The sequence below is a fragment of the Pituophis catenifer genome, unplaced genomic scaffold (genome assembly GCF_029215685.1).
Source record: "Pituophis catenifer annectens isolate HBS135680 unplaced genomic scaffold, rPitCat1.0.hap2 SCAF_4, whole genome shotgun sequence".
NCBI classification, from domain to species: domain Eukaryota; kingdom Metazoa; phylum Chordata; class Lepidosauria; order Squamata; family Colubridae; genus Pituophis; species Pituophis catenifer.
The window spans coordinates 118,570,709-118,585,898 of NW_027256884.1; positions in this window are offsets into that span (position 1 = coordinate 118,570,709).

Here is a 15,190-nt window from a genome sequence, read left to right on the forward strand (position 1 = left end):
ACTTCGCGGGTCCGATGCAAGGGCGACACCTCCTCATCGTGGTAGATGCCTTCTCCAAATGGCTCGAGGTGGTGCCCATGGCATCTACCACAACTGAAGCAACCATCCGAGCCCTGCGCCGCCTTTTTGCCACACATGGCCTACCGGATGTGCTGGTCTCAGACAACGGCCCCCAGCTCACATCCCTGGCCATGGAGTCCTTCCTGGCAAGACTGGGCATCCGCCACGCCCTGTCCGCCCCTTACAGGCCGGCCGGAAACGGACAAGCCGAACGCATGGTCCGACTGACCAAAGAGGCCCTCACCAAGATGGGCCCGGGGGACTGGCAAGAGCGCATAGACAACTTCCTCCTCACCCAGCACATCACGCCACACGCCACCACCCACAAGAGCCCGGCCGAACTGTTGATGGGCAGAAGGTTGAGGTCACCCTTGGACCGGCTGCACCCCCAATACAGCCCGGAAGTGACCGCAACCGCCAGCCGCCCGCTCCGCGCCTTCAGCAAAGGAGATTCAATCTTCGCGCTGAATTTCAGCGGCTCCCCTAAGTGGCTGAAGGGGAAAATTGCCAGCACAACCGGGCCCAAATCCTACATCGTTGAGTTGGAAGATGGACAGTTCACGAGACGCCACATCGACCAACTCCGAAAAAGGTGGGGGGGGGCACATGAAAACCAGCCTGACGAGGGAGGCCTACAACACCCCGACGAGGTAGGCCTCCAACACCCCGGCGAGGTTGGCCTACCACACCCAGACCAGGTAGGCCTACAACACCCCGACGAGGTAGGCCTACAACACCCTGACGAGGTAGGCCTACCACACCCCTGCGAGGCAGAGCAGCACCACCCCGACAAGGTTGGCCCTGCCCACTACCAAATGCTGTCACACCGGCAGCCCAGCGAGGTAGACCGGGGCCAACCGCACGGGGGATGGCAACACCAACCCAGCCAGGTGGGCACCGGGCACGGCAAGGCCAGGGACCATCAACCCAGCCCGCAGGTAGACCGGGACCTGCCCAGAGGAGGAGCAGCGCACCCCACCAGTTACAGCAGCCTATGCCAGCCCAGCCAGGGAGACTGCAGTTCCAGGCGAGTAGACCGGGACCCAGCCAAGAGGGGCACCCCACGACCCACGGGCGAGGGTGGCACACGAATCACCGACGTGGGGGACCCCCGCCCATCACAGAAGACAGCCAACAAACGACACCCCGACCCGGATGACCCCAGGCACCACCCGACGGTAGACCAGGGACTAGGGGGAAGGGAGAGCCGACAACAACCCGGCCAGGTAGACCTGCACCACCCCGGCAGGGGAGACCTCCGCCGCCCCGCAGAGGTAGTACCGCAACAACAGCCCGACCAGGTCGACCACCACCGACCAGACGGGGTCGACCAACGCCAGCCCGACCTAGCAGACCAACGCCACCCCTGCGAGGTCGGACAACGCAACACGGGCCAGCACCACCCGCCGCTGGCGGGCCGGTCCAGAGGGCACCAAACAGAACCACCACCCACCCGGCACCAGGCCGAACCGCAACCGAACCGCAGCGCCCGGGAGACCAGGGAGGAGCAAACGGTGGACTTACCGAGACTCAGACGCTCTTCCCGGGTCGGAACCGAGCCACCGAGACGAGGCAACAGATCCACAGGCCAGGAAGAAGACCATCAGAACCAGCCATCCAAGGTCTGCGGTCCGGCCGGAGGTGCTGGGGGTGACCCCGCTCACTCGACAGCCGAACCAAGCCCGGTTCCGGAGAGGGAGCCCGGAGACGACAGAGCCCCGTCCATCCAGGTCGGAGACGGAGAACAAGTGAGACTGCGCAGGTCAGCTAGGGTGCCGAGGCGTCCTACGTACCTGCGCGACTACGTGACTTTTGTAAACGAGATTGACAGTTCAGACTAAGGGGGGAGGAGTGTTATGTCCATATAAGGGCATCCGCCCTGATTGGCTGCCAGCCATCGGGCGGGAGATTTGAATCCCTGTCTAGGGGCGGTGCGTCTGCCGGGAGCGAATATAAGGAGAGCTCCGGCAGCGCGCCAGCAGTCTTCTTTTACTTGTTACTATGTAAATAAAGTTGTTACATGTATCGAGCTGGTCACGTCTTCTGTTCCTGCGCCTGATCTAACATTCTCCTCCCTATTTCCTCTTCCTTTCTCCTTCTCCTCCTCTCTTCCTCCCTCTCTTACCGTCACTCCTACTCTAATTTCTCTTCCCTTCCTTCATCCCTCTCTATTACTGTATCCTTTTATGCATATGGACTACTCAGAGGGCTGAAAAAGTTATTTCTGACTGGTCCTCACACTTTTGACCAGTCCTCGAACTTACGACTGTCCTCACATTTTACATTTTTGCCCTATCTTGTCATCATGGTGAAGAGAAGCAGTTGTGAAATGAGTGACATGGTTGTTAAGAATGCTGCACGGGCATAAATGTGAGGATGGTCATAAGTGTGAGGACCAGTCAAAAGTGCGAGGACCTGTCAGAAATGACTTTTTTCAGCCCTCTGGTTAGTCCTTTTGTGCATATGGACTACTCAGAGGGCTGAAAAAGTTATTTCTGACTGGTCCTCACACTTTTGACCAGTCCTCGAACTTACGACTGTCCTCACATTTTACATTTTTGCCCTATCTTGTCATCATGGTGAAGAGAAGCAGTTGTGAAATGAGTGACATGGTTGTTAAGAATGCTGCACAGGCATAAATGCGAGGATGGTCATAAGTGTGAGGACCAGTCAAAAGTGTGGGGACCTGTCAGAAATGACTTTCCAGCGCTCTGAGTAGTCCCTATACACATAGCCATGGCCACCCGGTCACATGACCAGCTAGCCACGCCCACCCAGTCACATGGCCTCCAAGCCACGCCCACACAATAAGCCACGCCCACAATGGTGTCCCTCTTACCAATGTTAAAATCTGTTCACCTTACCTTATACACATAGCCATGGCCACCCGGTCACATGACCAGCTAGCCACGCCCACCCAGTCACATGACCAGCTAGCCACACCCACAAAATAAGCCACGCCCACAATGTCCCTCTTTACCAATGTTAAAATCTGGTCACCTTAGGCATACAGCAGATGCAAAAATTAGGACACCCCACCCCCTTCCACTCAGTGTTTTTTGCCACTTCCTTTGGAACAAGGAACAACGTTCAGAAACTTCCTTTGGCCAGATACAGATCTTTTTATTCTTGCTTTTGGATTTCCCTCCCCCCCAACACACACACACACACAGATTTTAGAAATTTGTTAACCTATTCCAAAGGCATTTCAGCATCTGTTAACCCCTTTATGTGTTCTAACATGAATTCAGTTCAGTCTAATTTGTATACTCATAGGATGTAGCTGACATCTCCCTGTATGACATGTCTTTACCATTACTGGCTGAATAGGCTGGGTTTATGTTAGGAATAGGCAGTGCTCTCAAATTGATTCCAGAAAGGTGCTTTGGGATATTACTTGTAGCTGTTTGCATTAGATACTACATCATCCCAATAAGCAATAACAATAGCATTTAGACTTATGTACCGCTTTACAGTGTTTTACAGCCCTCTCTAAGCAGTTTACAGAGTCAGCCTATTACCCCCAACAATCTGGGTCCTCATTTTACCCACCTTGGAAGGATGGAAGGCTGAGTCAACCTTGAGCCTGGTGAGATTTGAACTGCCAAATTGCAGGCAGCCGGCAGTCAGTAGAAGTAGGCTGCAGTACTGCACTCTAAGCACTGCGCCACTGTGGCTCTTTAATGGCTGTTTTAGCAATAGCAATAGCAACAGCAATAGCAGTTTGACTAATACTCTGCCCCACAGTGCTTTACACCAATCTCCAGAGTGTACAGAGTCAGCCTATTGCCCCCAACAATCTAGGTCCTCATTTTACCGACCTTGGAAGGATGGAAGGCTGAGTCAACTTTGAGTCCTATCAGGATCAAACTCCAGGCTGTGGGCAGAATTTGCCTGCAATACTGCATTCTGCACAACACTGCACCAACAGGATTCTTAAAAAGTTGATGACAAACACAACGTTCATACTCCTGCAATACTCCAAAACTTCTGAAATGATTTCCAAATTGCTGAAAGGCTCTATTATATATATATATATATATATATATATATATATATATATATATATATATGTATGTATGTATGTATGTATGTATGTATGTATGTATGTATATGTATATGTATATGTATATGTATATGTATATGTATATGTATATGTATATGTATGTATGTATACTTTCTGGTTATTCATTTGTCTGTTTACTGAATTTTCCTACAAGAAGTAATGATGTGTGATAGCTGGCTTAGAAGCTAAACAGATGGGGGAAAATATGTTGATTAAAAACAAAGAGTTATTACGAAGTTCTGTTCCAGGTAGCAGAAGAATTTGTGTGTATGTCTCTCTGTGTGTATCATATCACGGAACTTCACACGGAACCTTTACTAAAAACGTCAGTCTCTGCACACTTAGTTGAAATCTGAAATTGTTTTCTTAATAGGGGTCAATTGGCTGGCTCCAGAAAATTTATTAGCAAACCATTAAAGATTAATAGCAACATTTAAAAAAATGACTTCACCTTGCATTAAATGTCCTATCCATGCACTGCTACTGTGTTTCCCTGAAAATAAGACCGGGTCTTATATTAATTTTTGCTCCAAAAGGGCTTATTTTCCGGTTAGGTCTTATTTTGGGGAAAATACGGTACTAAATTCATCCATCTGGCTGACAATCTTAACTGGGGCTTATTTTGGGGGTAGGGCTTATATTACGAGCATCCTGAAAAATCATGCTAGGATTTATTTTTTGGTTGGTTCTTATTTTTGGGGAAACAGGTTATCATAATGGTCATGCAATAAAACAATTGCCCAATCCTGAGAACCCAACTGGGAAATAAAAGTGGGGGCAGATTTTCAATGGAAAATTCAAATGTTCTTCCAGGTTCTTCAGCCCTATTAGAGCCACATGTATATTTTGAATCAGGATTAAGGCTGGTGGGAAAGGATAAATCCTTCAGGCATAAACCTTCAGTGTGTCCTGTGTTGGTTGAGAAAATCATGAGTGATTTATTGGAGATTAGCAGATCAGAGTTGAGGAATGTAAAGAGCTTTCTGTTCGTATCCCTCCCTGTAAATTTGGTTCAGGCTTATGCCTCCTCAATTACATGCATACAAGAAAAGAAATGGAAAATGAGACGCTTACATTGCTTTTCCCTTTTCCCAGGAATGAAAACAGATGTAAGGAATGAGGCATGTAAAGCATCTCCTTTTCACGTGTTAGTTTAGAAGACTGTCATCCTTAGTTTAAAAGGAGTGAGCAGCAAATGCTTAAAATCAGTGGTGAAATCCAAATTTTTTTACTACCAGTTCTGTGGGCATGGTTTGGTGGGCGTAACAGGGGAAGGATACTGCAAAATCTCCATTCCCTCCCCACTCCAGGGGAAGGATGCTGCAAAATCTTCATTCCCTCCCCACTCCTGGGGGAAGGATATTGCAAAATCCCCATTCCCACCCTACTCTGGGGTCAGCCAGAGGTGATATTTGCCAGTTCTCCTAACTACTCAAAATTTCCGCTACCAGTTCTCCAGAACCTGTCAGAACCTGCTGGATTTCACCCCTGCTTAAAATGTATCTAGGTTAGAGAAGCATCATTGTAGCTAAGTATTCTGTTGCAATATTTTCAGGATCAGACTCAATAAAGATAATAGAAGTTAGAGATTTAAATATATTTCTCTTTAATCATAATAGGCATTCTATATTCGCTGAATATTCAAGATAGAAGCAAGGAAAATGGGGAGGATGGCTCCTTATATATACAAGGGGTGGAGCCAGGAATGGGAGTGGTAAATTATGAATACATTAAAGTCCAAAGAATAAGTTAACCCCTGATGTTCCATATATACATTATTTACACATTAGAGAATAAGGCATTTACATCTGACAAATCCCCCTCTAAATGCCGGTTCGTTATACAACACCAGTTACATTCAGATTCAGGACAATATAATACATATAATTTAGAAGTTAAATATTTGTGTTGTTTAGAAGGTAAGGGTTTTGTTAATATATCAGCTAATTGTTCAGAAGTATCACAATGTATTGCTTTGATGAATCCGTCTTGAGATAGTTGTCTCACGTGCTTAAATTTTATATCAATATGCCTGGACCTTTGTCCAATTGCATCGGATCTAGATATTTCAATGGCCGCTTTATTGTCTTCATGCATAATAAATGGTAAAGTAGGTTTCTTCCAAACATCTGTGATCAAATCATTGAACCATACAAGGTTATTTGCAGCTTTTGACAAGCAAACATATTCCGCTTCTGTGGTAGAAGTGGCTACCAGTTCTTGTTTACCAGTATACCAGTAAACTGGACAATCGTTCAATAGAAAAACATAACCAGAGGTACTCTTTCTGCATGATGTATCACCAGCCCAATCTGCATCAGCATAACAAGTAATTTTTGGTTCTTTGTCATTATTTGGTTCCAATATTAAACAAAAATCTAATGTACTTTTCAGATATCTTAAAATTCTTTTGACAGCTTCCCAATGATACAAGGTTGGTTTGCTAACATATCTTGACAATAAATTGAGAGGTAATGCAATATCTGGCCTAGTCCAATTAGATATATAAAGGAGTGAACCTATAACTGATCTGTAAAATGTGTTGTCTTTAAACTCAGGGGAAGATTCATCAGTGTTTCTAAGAAAATCAGTTTGCATAGGTGTGTCACATGTTTTGGCATTATTTAAGTTACATTTGTTTAGGAGTTCAATAATTTTATCTTTCTGAGTAAGTTTGAATCCCCTTTTAGTTTTGTTAATTTGTACACCAAGGTATTTATTCACTCTACCTAGTGATTTCAATGAGAAATGTTCGTTTAACTTATTTACAAAGATTTCCCTGCTCTCTTTATGCTTTCCAATATATAAAATATCATCCACATAAATTAATACAAATTCAATATGATCATTACTCTTTTTTACAAAGAAACAGTTATCAGCAGTGGTGGCGTTGAAATCCATGGTCTTAAGTACTTTTACCAAACAATCGTACCATCTTTTGCCAGATTGCTTCAATCCGTACAGACTCTTATTTAATAACCAAATTTCGTTCTTATTAGTGTATTGACTGTGTGGTGCTCTTACATATATTTCCTTATCTAATTTTGCGTGTAAGTATGCAGTCTGTATGTCATATTGAAACACGTCCAGATTGAGTGCAGATGCTACTACAAGAGCTGTTTTGACACTCTCTGTTCTCACTGTTGGTGAATAAGTGTCAGTATAGTCTTCTGGATATTTTTGTGCATAACCTTGTGCAACTAGTCTGGCCTTGTATAAGGTATTACCTCCTTCCAAATTCTTAATTTTATAAATCCACCTGGTACCTATAATTGTTTTATCCTTAGGTGCGATCGCAGGTGTGAATACATTTAATTCTTGTAAACTTTCCATCTCTTTTTCCATAGCTAGTTCCCATTTTTCTCTTTCTTCACGGGGAAGTTTCAATACTTCCTCATATGTATTAGGTGTTATTTGTTCTCCATCCATATGCATTATGTAATCTTTGTATTTATTTGGTATTTGGTTTCTATTGTTTCTAATATTTCTTTCAGGTTTGCTATGGTTGTCATGCAAATATCTGGCTTCCTTTTTTGTTAATGTGTCTGTCTTTATTTTATGCTGACTATTTGTCCAAGTTTTGGTTTTGTTCTTACTTTTGTTAATATTTTGATTTTCTGTTGTTCCTTCCTCGCAAGATATATTATCTTTGCTTTTATTAGGAAATATTTCATTAAGGTGCAATTTAGACCAATTGGCCTGCTCATGGAACACAGCTGTTCTGGATACTATAAATTTGTTATTATTATCAATGAATCTGTACCCTTTGGTTCCAGTTTCGTATCCCATGAATCTTAATCTCCTGGATACGTTTTCTCCCTTTCTTCTCAATTGTTTAGGTATGTGTACGTCTGCAGTAACTCCAAATATGTGCATGTGTGCTAATTTGGGTTTTCTATTGTACATCACCTCATATGGTGTCTTATTCACAATACTGGACCATGTTCTATTTTGAGTGTAATTTGAATAATGTAAGGCTTCTGACCAAAATTGTTTGCCTAAACCAGCATCCTCTAATGTGCATCTAATCATGGTTTGTAGTGTGGAATTCTTTCTCTCTGCAATCCCATTTTGAAATGCAGAAAATGGATTGGACGTGAAATGTAGCATCCCTCTATCCTTTAACCATTGGGAGAATTCTTTAGACATGAATTCACATCCCCTATCTGTCATAATTTGTTTTATTCTGATATTATGCTGTGTTTCTATGCGTTTGTAGAATTCCTTAAATTTCTGAAAGGTTTCATCCTTGTGCTTTAATGTGTAAACAAAACCATAGCGACTGTAATCATCCACTATTGTTAGGAAGTAACGTTTTCTATAGGTAATTGATGGAGTTAATGGACCAACTAAGTCCATATGTACCAAATCAAAAATATTGTTAGTTGATCTGTTAGATTTTTTTGGTCTGGGACTGGTTTTTAGTTTGGTGGATTTACATACTGAGCATTCCAAATAATTTTCACAATTTTTTATTTTGACACCTTCTGCGTGTTCAGTCATTTTTTGTACTACGGGAAAGCTTGCATGTCCTAACTTCCTATGTAAGATGTGAGCACACTCATCATGAATTGGTTTACCTATTTTTGGTTTCTTCTCATTGTGTGTATTTTTGTTATCATGAGTTATTTTACATTCATCATTGTCACTGTTACTGACATTTTCATCATCTGCTTCAATACAATCTTCCATATTTGAATTAATGTTATGTAACCATCTTTCTTTGGTTATCAGATAGGGTAGACCCCCTTTTATCATCACAGTACCTACATTTGTTTTGTTCTTTTCTATAGTTGCTTTCCCCTTTGAGAAAACTATATTGATGTCAGATTCTCTGCTTAGTTTTATAGCACTCAGTATGTTGTGAGGTATTTCTGGGATTAATAATACCCCCTCTATTTTCCCTAAACCAGGCAAGGTCACATTTCCTCTGCCTAATACTTGAACCTTTTCTTGATTAGCTACCTTTATCACAAACTTATCTTCTGTAAATGAAGTTAATATACTTTTGTTGTTAGTGGTGTGATTTGTTGCACCAGAATCAATAAGCCAATTATTGTTCTCATCTTGTTGTGTTCTGGTGCTGTCTTGTTTATTTAGCCCATTTAGTGACCCAGATTTTCTCTCTTTTGAATTTTCTCTACCCCCTCTACTTTCTCTGTAATTTGGTGGACTTCTATATTTGTGTCTATCTGTGGAAGATTGTCTGTAATTGTATTTGCTCCTATATTCTGGCCTATGTCTCTCCCTTGGGACTTTGGGACAGTCTCTTCTACTGTGTTCCCTGGATCCACAATTGTGGCATCTAAAGGTCTCATTATATTTATCTTGAAAGACTACTTTCCTAAAAGATTTGTGTTCTGTTTGGTTACTGGAACGATTTTTTCTTGAATTGTCTTCTGCTATCAATTTGTTAGATAGACTTTCTATTGATAAATATCCCAAATTAATGGTATCTAAGTGTGACATAAAGCTATCCCATGATGGATCAAGTGAATTGATAATAACACTTTTCATTGTTTGATCTGAAATCACTTCCCCCCTCAATTGCAGCTCAGCTCTTATTTTGTTTAGATTTATCAAATGCTCACTTATAGAAACCCCTGGTTTCACTCTAGAAGAAAAGAAATCCTTAGACATTCTTGTGGTTGTGGCTACGCTATCGCTGTGAAATAGATTAAACATGCATTGAATTATTTCTGATACAGTTAGGTTTGGTTTGATGCTATGATACATTGCAGGAGACACGCTAGAAATTATTATGAAAAATGCTCTATGATGTAAACAATCTATTTTTAAAGTCCAAGGTCTTCTTGGAGGACTAGTTATAAAGAATAGTAAATTTTCTTTCATGAAAATAACCTGAAGCTGTTGGTACCACTCTTGTAAATTAATGCCATCAACTCTAAGTTTTGGGAAGTCACTGGGTAAGTTCCCCACATTATTTTGTCCATTACTTACAACCTGAGGCAGTCCGTGGTCTCTCAAGTGCAGGAAATTACAGAACGGCATTGGGATGCTTGTAACGAGTCTGCGCGGTTCTCTGGCCAGTTCAAGTCTTTCGGGGCCGTCTACGTAGTTTTGCACATGCGCGTTGCTCATTTCTTCTTTGGCGCCGTTGTGGAAGGTTCTCTCCATTTCAGCTCTCTCGATCCGCTCCTCTTCAGATGAGTCGGTCTCTGGCTCGGTTTTTGGGGCTTTGGTGATGGCGACGGTTCTTCTCTTTCTCTTGTGTGCGCTGGCACTCGATTCTGTCTGCGGTGTAGGACGGAATCGGCATGGCTCTCTGGGCTCGGGTGTCGTCGTTTTCGAAGTCAGGATGGGAGCGTGCAGGTCTTGAGTTGTCGGTTTGATTTCTTGCTTCTTCGTTGATGTCTTGGAGATTTTCAATCTTGGCCCAAAAGCAGCAAAAAGCGTTTTCATTGCTGACTTTACTTGAGACTTTGTTAAATCGTCTTCACTTTCTGATTTTGGTTCATCTGAAGAGTTTGAGACTTCTTTTTCACTTTCTTCGTCTGATAGCGTTTTTCGCGCCAGAAATTTTGAACTGAACGTTTTGATTGGCTCTGCTTCACTCTCTTTTGAAGTTCGTTGAAACCAAGATGGCTGCCATTCAAAATTTCGCGCGAGGTCACATCTTTTCTTTTTTACAACTATTTTCTCAGTAGTCATTTCACTCACAGTTTTTTGATCTTTGGGTTTTTCTTTAATGACGTTTTTCTCTCTCGCTGCTCCGCTGTTCCTCAGCATCTCCTGGAGGTCCGCGATGAGGCTTTCATCATTCTTTTGGCTTTTTAGTATCTTTAATATCTCTGACCTGAGTTCGTTATTTTCTATCTCAATTTCTTCCTGGTCGTTGTTTTCACTCATCAGTTCTTCTTCTTCAGTGGTGTATTCTTCGGATTCTCTCGAAATCGCATTAGTGGATTCGTTGATCATCTCTTGATCAGTTTCTATTTCTTTGCTGTAGGCCCTGGTGTTGGGCCTATCTTTCTTGGACATTTTTAATTACTTATTGAGTCAATTAACCATCCTCTGCTACCAGCTTGTTGCAATATTTTCAGGATCAGACTCAATAAAGATAATAGAAGTTAGAGATTTAAATATATTTCTCTTTAATCATAATAGGCATTCTATATTCGCTGAATATTCAAGATAGAAGCAAGGAAAATGGGGAGGATGGCTCCTTATATATACAAGGGGTGGAGCCAGGAATGGGAGTGGTAAATTATGAATACATTAAAGTCCAAAGAATAAGTTAATCCCTGATGTTCCATATATACATTATTTACACATTAGAGAATAAGGCATTTACATCTGACATATTCCTTTTGGACATTGTGTTCGAAACACTGTACTTTGGTTCTTTCATAACCTCAGACGAAATCCTGTATACAGAATGGCTTAGCTGGGCAATCATAGAACCAGTGGTGGGTTTCAAATTTTTTTACTACCGGTTCTGTGGGTGTGGCTTGGTGGGTGTGGCATGCTTGGTGCACATGGTTTGGTAGGCGTAGCAGGGGAAGGATACTGTAAAATCTCCATTCCCTCCCCAATCGAGGGGAAGGTTACTGCAAAATCCCCATTTCCTCCTGATCAGCTGGGACTTGGGAGGCAGAGAATAGATGGGGGCCGGGCCAGTCAGAGGTGGTATTTACCGGTTCTCCAAACTACTCAAAATTTCCACTACCGGTTCTCCAGAACTGATCAGAACCTGCTGAAACCCACCTCTGCATAGAACCATCATGGCTGGATGGATCTTCATTTCAGGAGCAAATGACATGGAATGAGATCTGGGTTTATAAACTATGTGGCCCTCTAGTCAAACTTGATTTAAGTTAAAATTATAAGAAACAAGCCACAGATGAGACATTAAGAGGAGTTTCCTGACAATAAGAGCTACTGGCCAGTGAACTCAGTGGCCAGATTAAGTCTCAAATTCTCCTTCACTAGAGATAGTTGTTGACTTACAACTGGTCATTTAGTAACTGTTCAAAGTTATGATGGTTCTACCAGGAGGGCTAATTATGATCCAGATTCAAAGTTACGTTGTTAGTCTCCTCCACGGTTGCACATCTACAGCTATTTGAAATGTACCACAGTCACGTGACAGCATTTTATAATGGCTTTGCCAAAAACCAGCATTTATTTCTGGTTAGGGGCAAAACTCATCCAGGGTTGTCCGAAGACATTTTCCATGATTGTGTGGCCAGCATGTCTATATGCCAAAGGTGCACAGAATGCTATTGCCTTCCCACCAAAGTGGTATCTATTTATCTACTCACCTTTGCATGCTTTTGAACTGCTAGATGAGCAGGACCTGAGGCATGAATGGGAACTCACTCCATTGCATGGCACTCGGGTCTCGAACCCAAACTGTCAGCTTTCCAGCTGACCAGCTCAGCCTCTTTAACCGCTGAGCCATCGCAACCCCCTCCCCTTTTTTTTCCACTATCTCCAATTCAATTGGAGACCATTTTGGAGTGTTTGGAAGGCAAAAAGCGATCGTATTAATTGCAGTCCCTTTTAAAATGTCACTCTTCTTCTTATCCATTGTGGTTGGGGAAGGTCTACCTGAAGTCACAGCATCCCCTAAAAAAACTAGGAATGTATCAGCATTGAGAAGAGGGCCAGGGAAATTTGACTGTCCCAGTGTGAGTGCTCTTACCTTCTATGACCAGTTTGGCTGGTTTATTCCTTCTCGTGCACTTTCTAATTAAAACCAATTGCTGAGCATTCATAAAATATACAATCAGTATTCTGATGACTGCATAGCCCTGTTTTTTTCTGTCCAATGAAAGAAGCTTCAGCAAACACAGCCACGTCTGGTCTCGTTTCTTTCTTCACATTTCACTACAGGCCTTTGTCAGGTCAATGACTCTTTTAAAAATAAGGAAAACATGGACCAGTGCCCAGCTTAAATCTTGCTGACAATGCAGTTCCTTTAAGTAGGTATGGAACACTGCTACAACCCAGCGGAAGAGAAAGAGAGATTAAAGTTCTGCAATCCATTATGTTGCATTTAATGGTACATTGAAACCTATCACCTTATCCGGGCGTTTGTCAATGAGAAAGCATATGGGACATGCCGTATAAGCAACATGCTTTTTAACTACGTCAATGTGGATTTGTTATTTTGCCTATGAATTAAAAAATAATAATAACTTTTCCCAGTCTGGCTGTGGCTGTCTTTACTTCCTTATCCTTTACTCTCCATCCTTCGTCATTTCAACAATTCTGAATCTAAGCTTCAACCTCAATAATACACGGGCAAACAATTGGTACAAACTCAAGGTAAACCGCTCCAAACTCGATTGCAGAAAATACAACTTCAGCAACAGAGGGGTCAATCCCTGGAATGCACTACCTGACTCTGTGGTTTCTTCCCCAAACCCCCAAAACTTTAACCTTAGACTTCTACCGTGGACCTCACTCCATTCCTAAGAGGTCCATAAAGGGGGAGTGCATAAGCGCACCAGTGTGCCTACCGTCCCTGTCCTACTGTCCCCATTTATTTGTATTCATTTCTTTCGTTCATATCCATGTTTATATTTATACCTGCTATCTTGTACATGTTTGACAAACTAATAAATACAAATACAAATAGTTATTGACAGACAAATAAGATGATTCATCATACATCATACGAGCTAACAGACGACCCTCCCTCTGTCAAAGACCTTGGAGTACTCATCTCAAATGATCTAAGTGCTAGAGCTCACTGTAACAGCATTGCTAAAAAAGCATTAAGAGTTGTTAACCTAATCTTGCGTAGTTTCTTCTCCGGTAATATTGAACTGCAAACTAGGCCATACAAAACTTTTGCCAGACCAATTCTTGAATACAGCTCATCTGTCTGGAACCCGCACTGCATATTGGATATTAATACAATCGAACGAGTCCAGAGATATTTCACAAGAAGAGTCCTCCACTCCTCTGCTCGTAACAAAATACCTTATGCCACCAGACTCAAAATTTTGGGCTTAGACAACTTAGAACTTTGCTGTCTTCGGTCTGACCTAAGCATAGTACATAAAATCATCTGCTACAATGTCCTACCAGCCAATGAACTTCAACCAAAACAATACAAGAGCACACAATAGATACAAACTCATGGTAAACCGATCCAAACTAGACTGCAGAAAATACGATTTCAGTAACAGAGTTGTCAGTGCCTGGAATACACTACCTGATTCTGTGGTTTCATCCCCAAATCCCCAAAACTTTAACCTTAGACTGCCCCATTGACCTCACCCCATTCCTAAGATGTCTGTAAGGGGCATGCATAAGCACACCAGCATGCCTACCGTCCCTGTCCTAATGTTTTCTTTAATTTGTATCCTTTTCATGTATTTATAATTAAGTTTACACTTGTATCTGTCATAAAATACATGCTTGACGAAATAAATAAATAAAATAAAATAAAATAAATAAAGCAATCTTGAATTTTTTGGTGCTTTCTCCCTTCCCGTCCTCTGTGAAGTACCGTGTTTCCCCGAAAATATACCGTCTTATATTTTTTTGAACCCCAAAATAAGTGCTTGGCCTTATTGCAGAGCGAGCTGCACTGGCTCCCAGTGGTCTTCTGGGTGTGCTTCAAGGTGTTGGTTATCACCTTTAAAGCGCTCCATGGCATTGGGCCTAGTTATCTTCGAGACCGCCTGCTGCTACCGTCGACCTCCCATCGTCCCGTGCGCTCCCACAGAGAGGGCCTCCTCAGGGTGCCATCAGCCAATCAATGTAGGCTGGTGACCCCAGGGGGAGGGCCTTCTCTGTGGGGGCACTTACCCTCTGGAATCAGTTGCCCCCAGAGATAAGGAGAATCCAAGACCTTAGTGCCTTCCGCCGTGCCCTTAAAACCCACTTTTTCCAGCAAGCCGGGCTGGCTTAAGAAGAAATTTTAAATGTTTTAATTGGTTTGTATTTTTAATTTTGGGCCAAATTTATATATATTTTAATTGTTTTTTAATATTTGTATTTCATGTTTTTTAATTCTGGCTGTACACCGCCCTGAGTCCTCAGGGAGAAGGGCAGTATATAAATTTAAAAATAAATAAATAAATA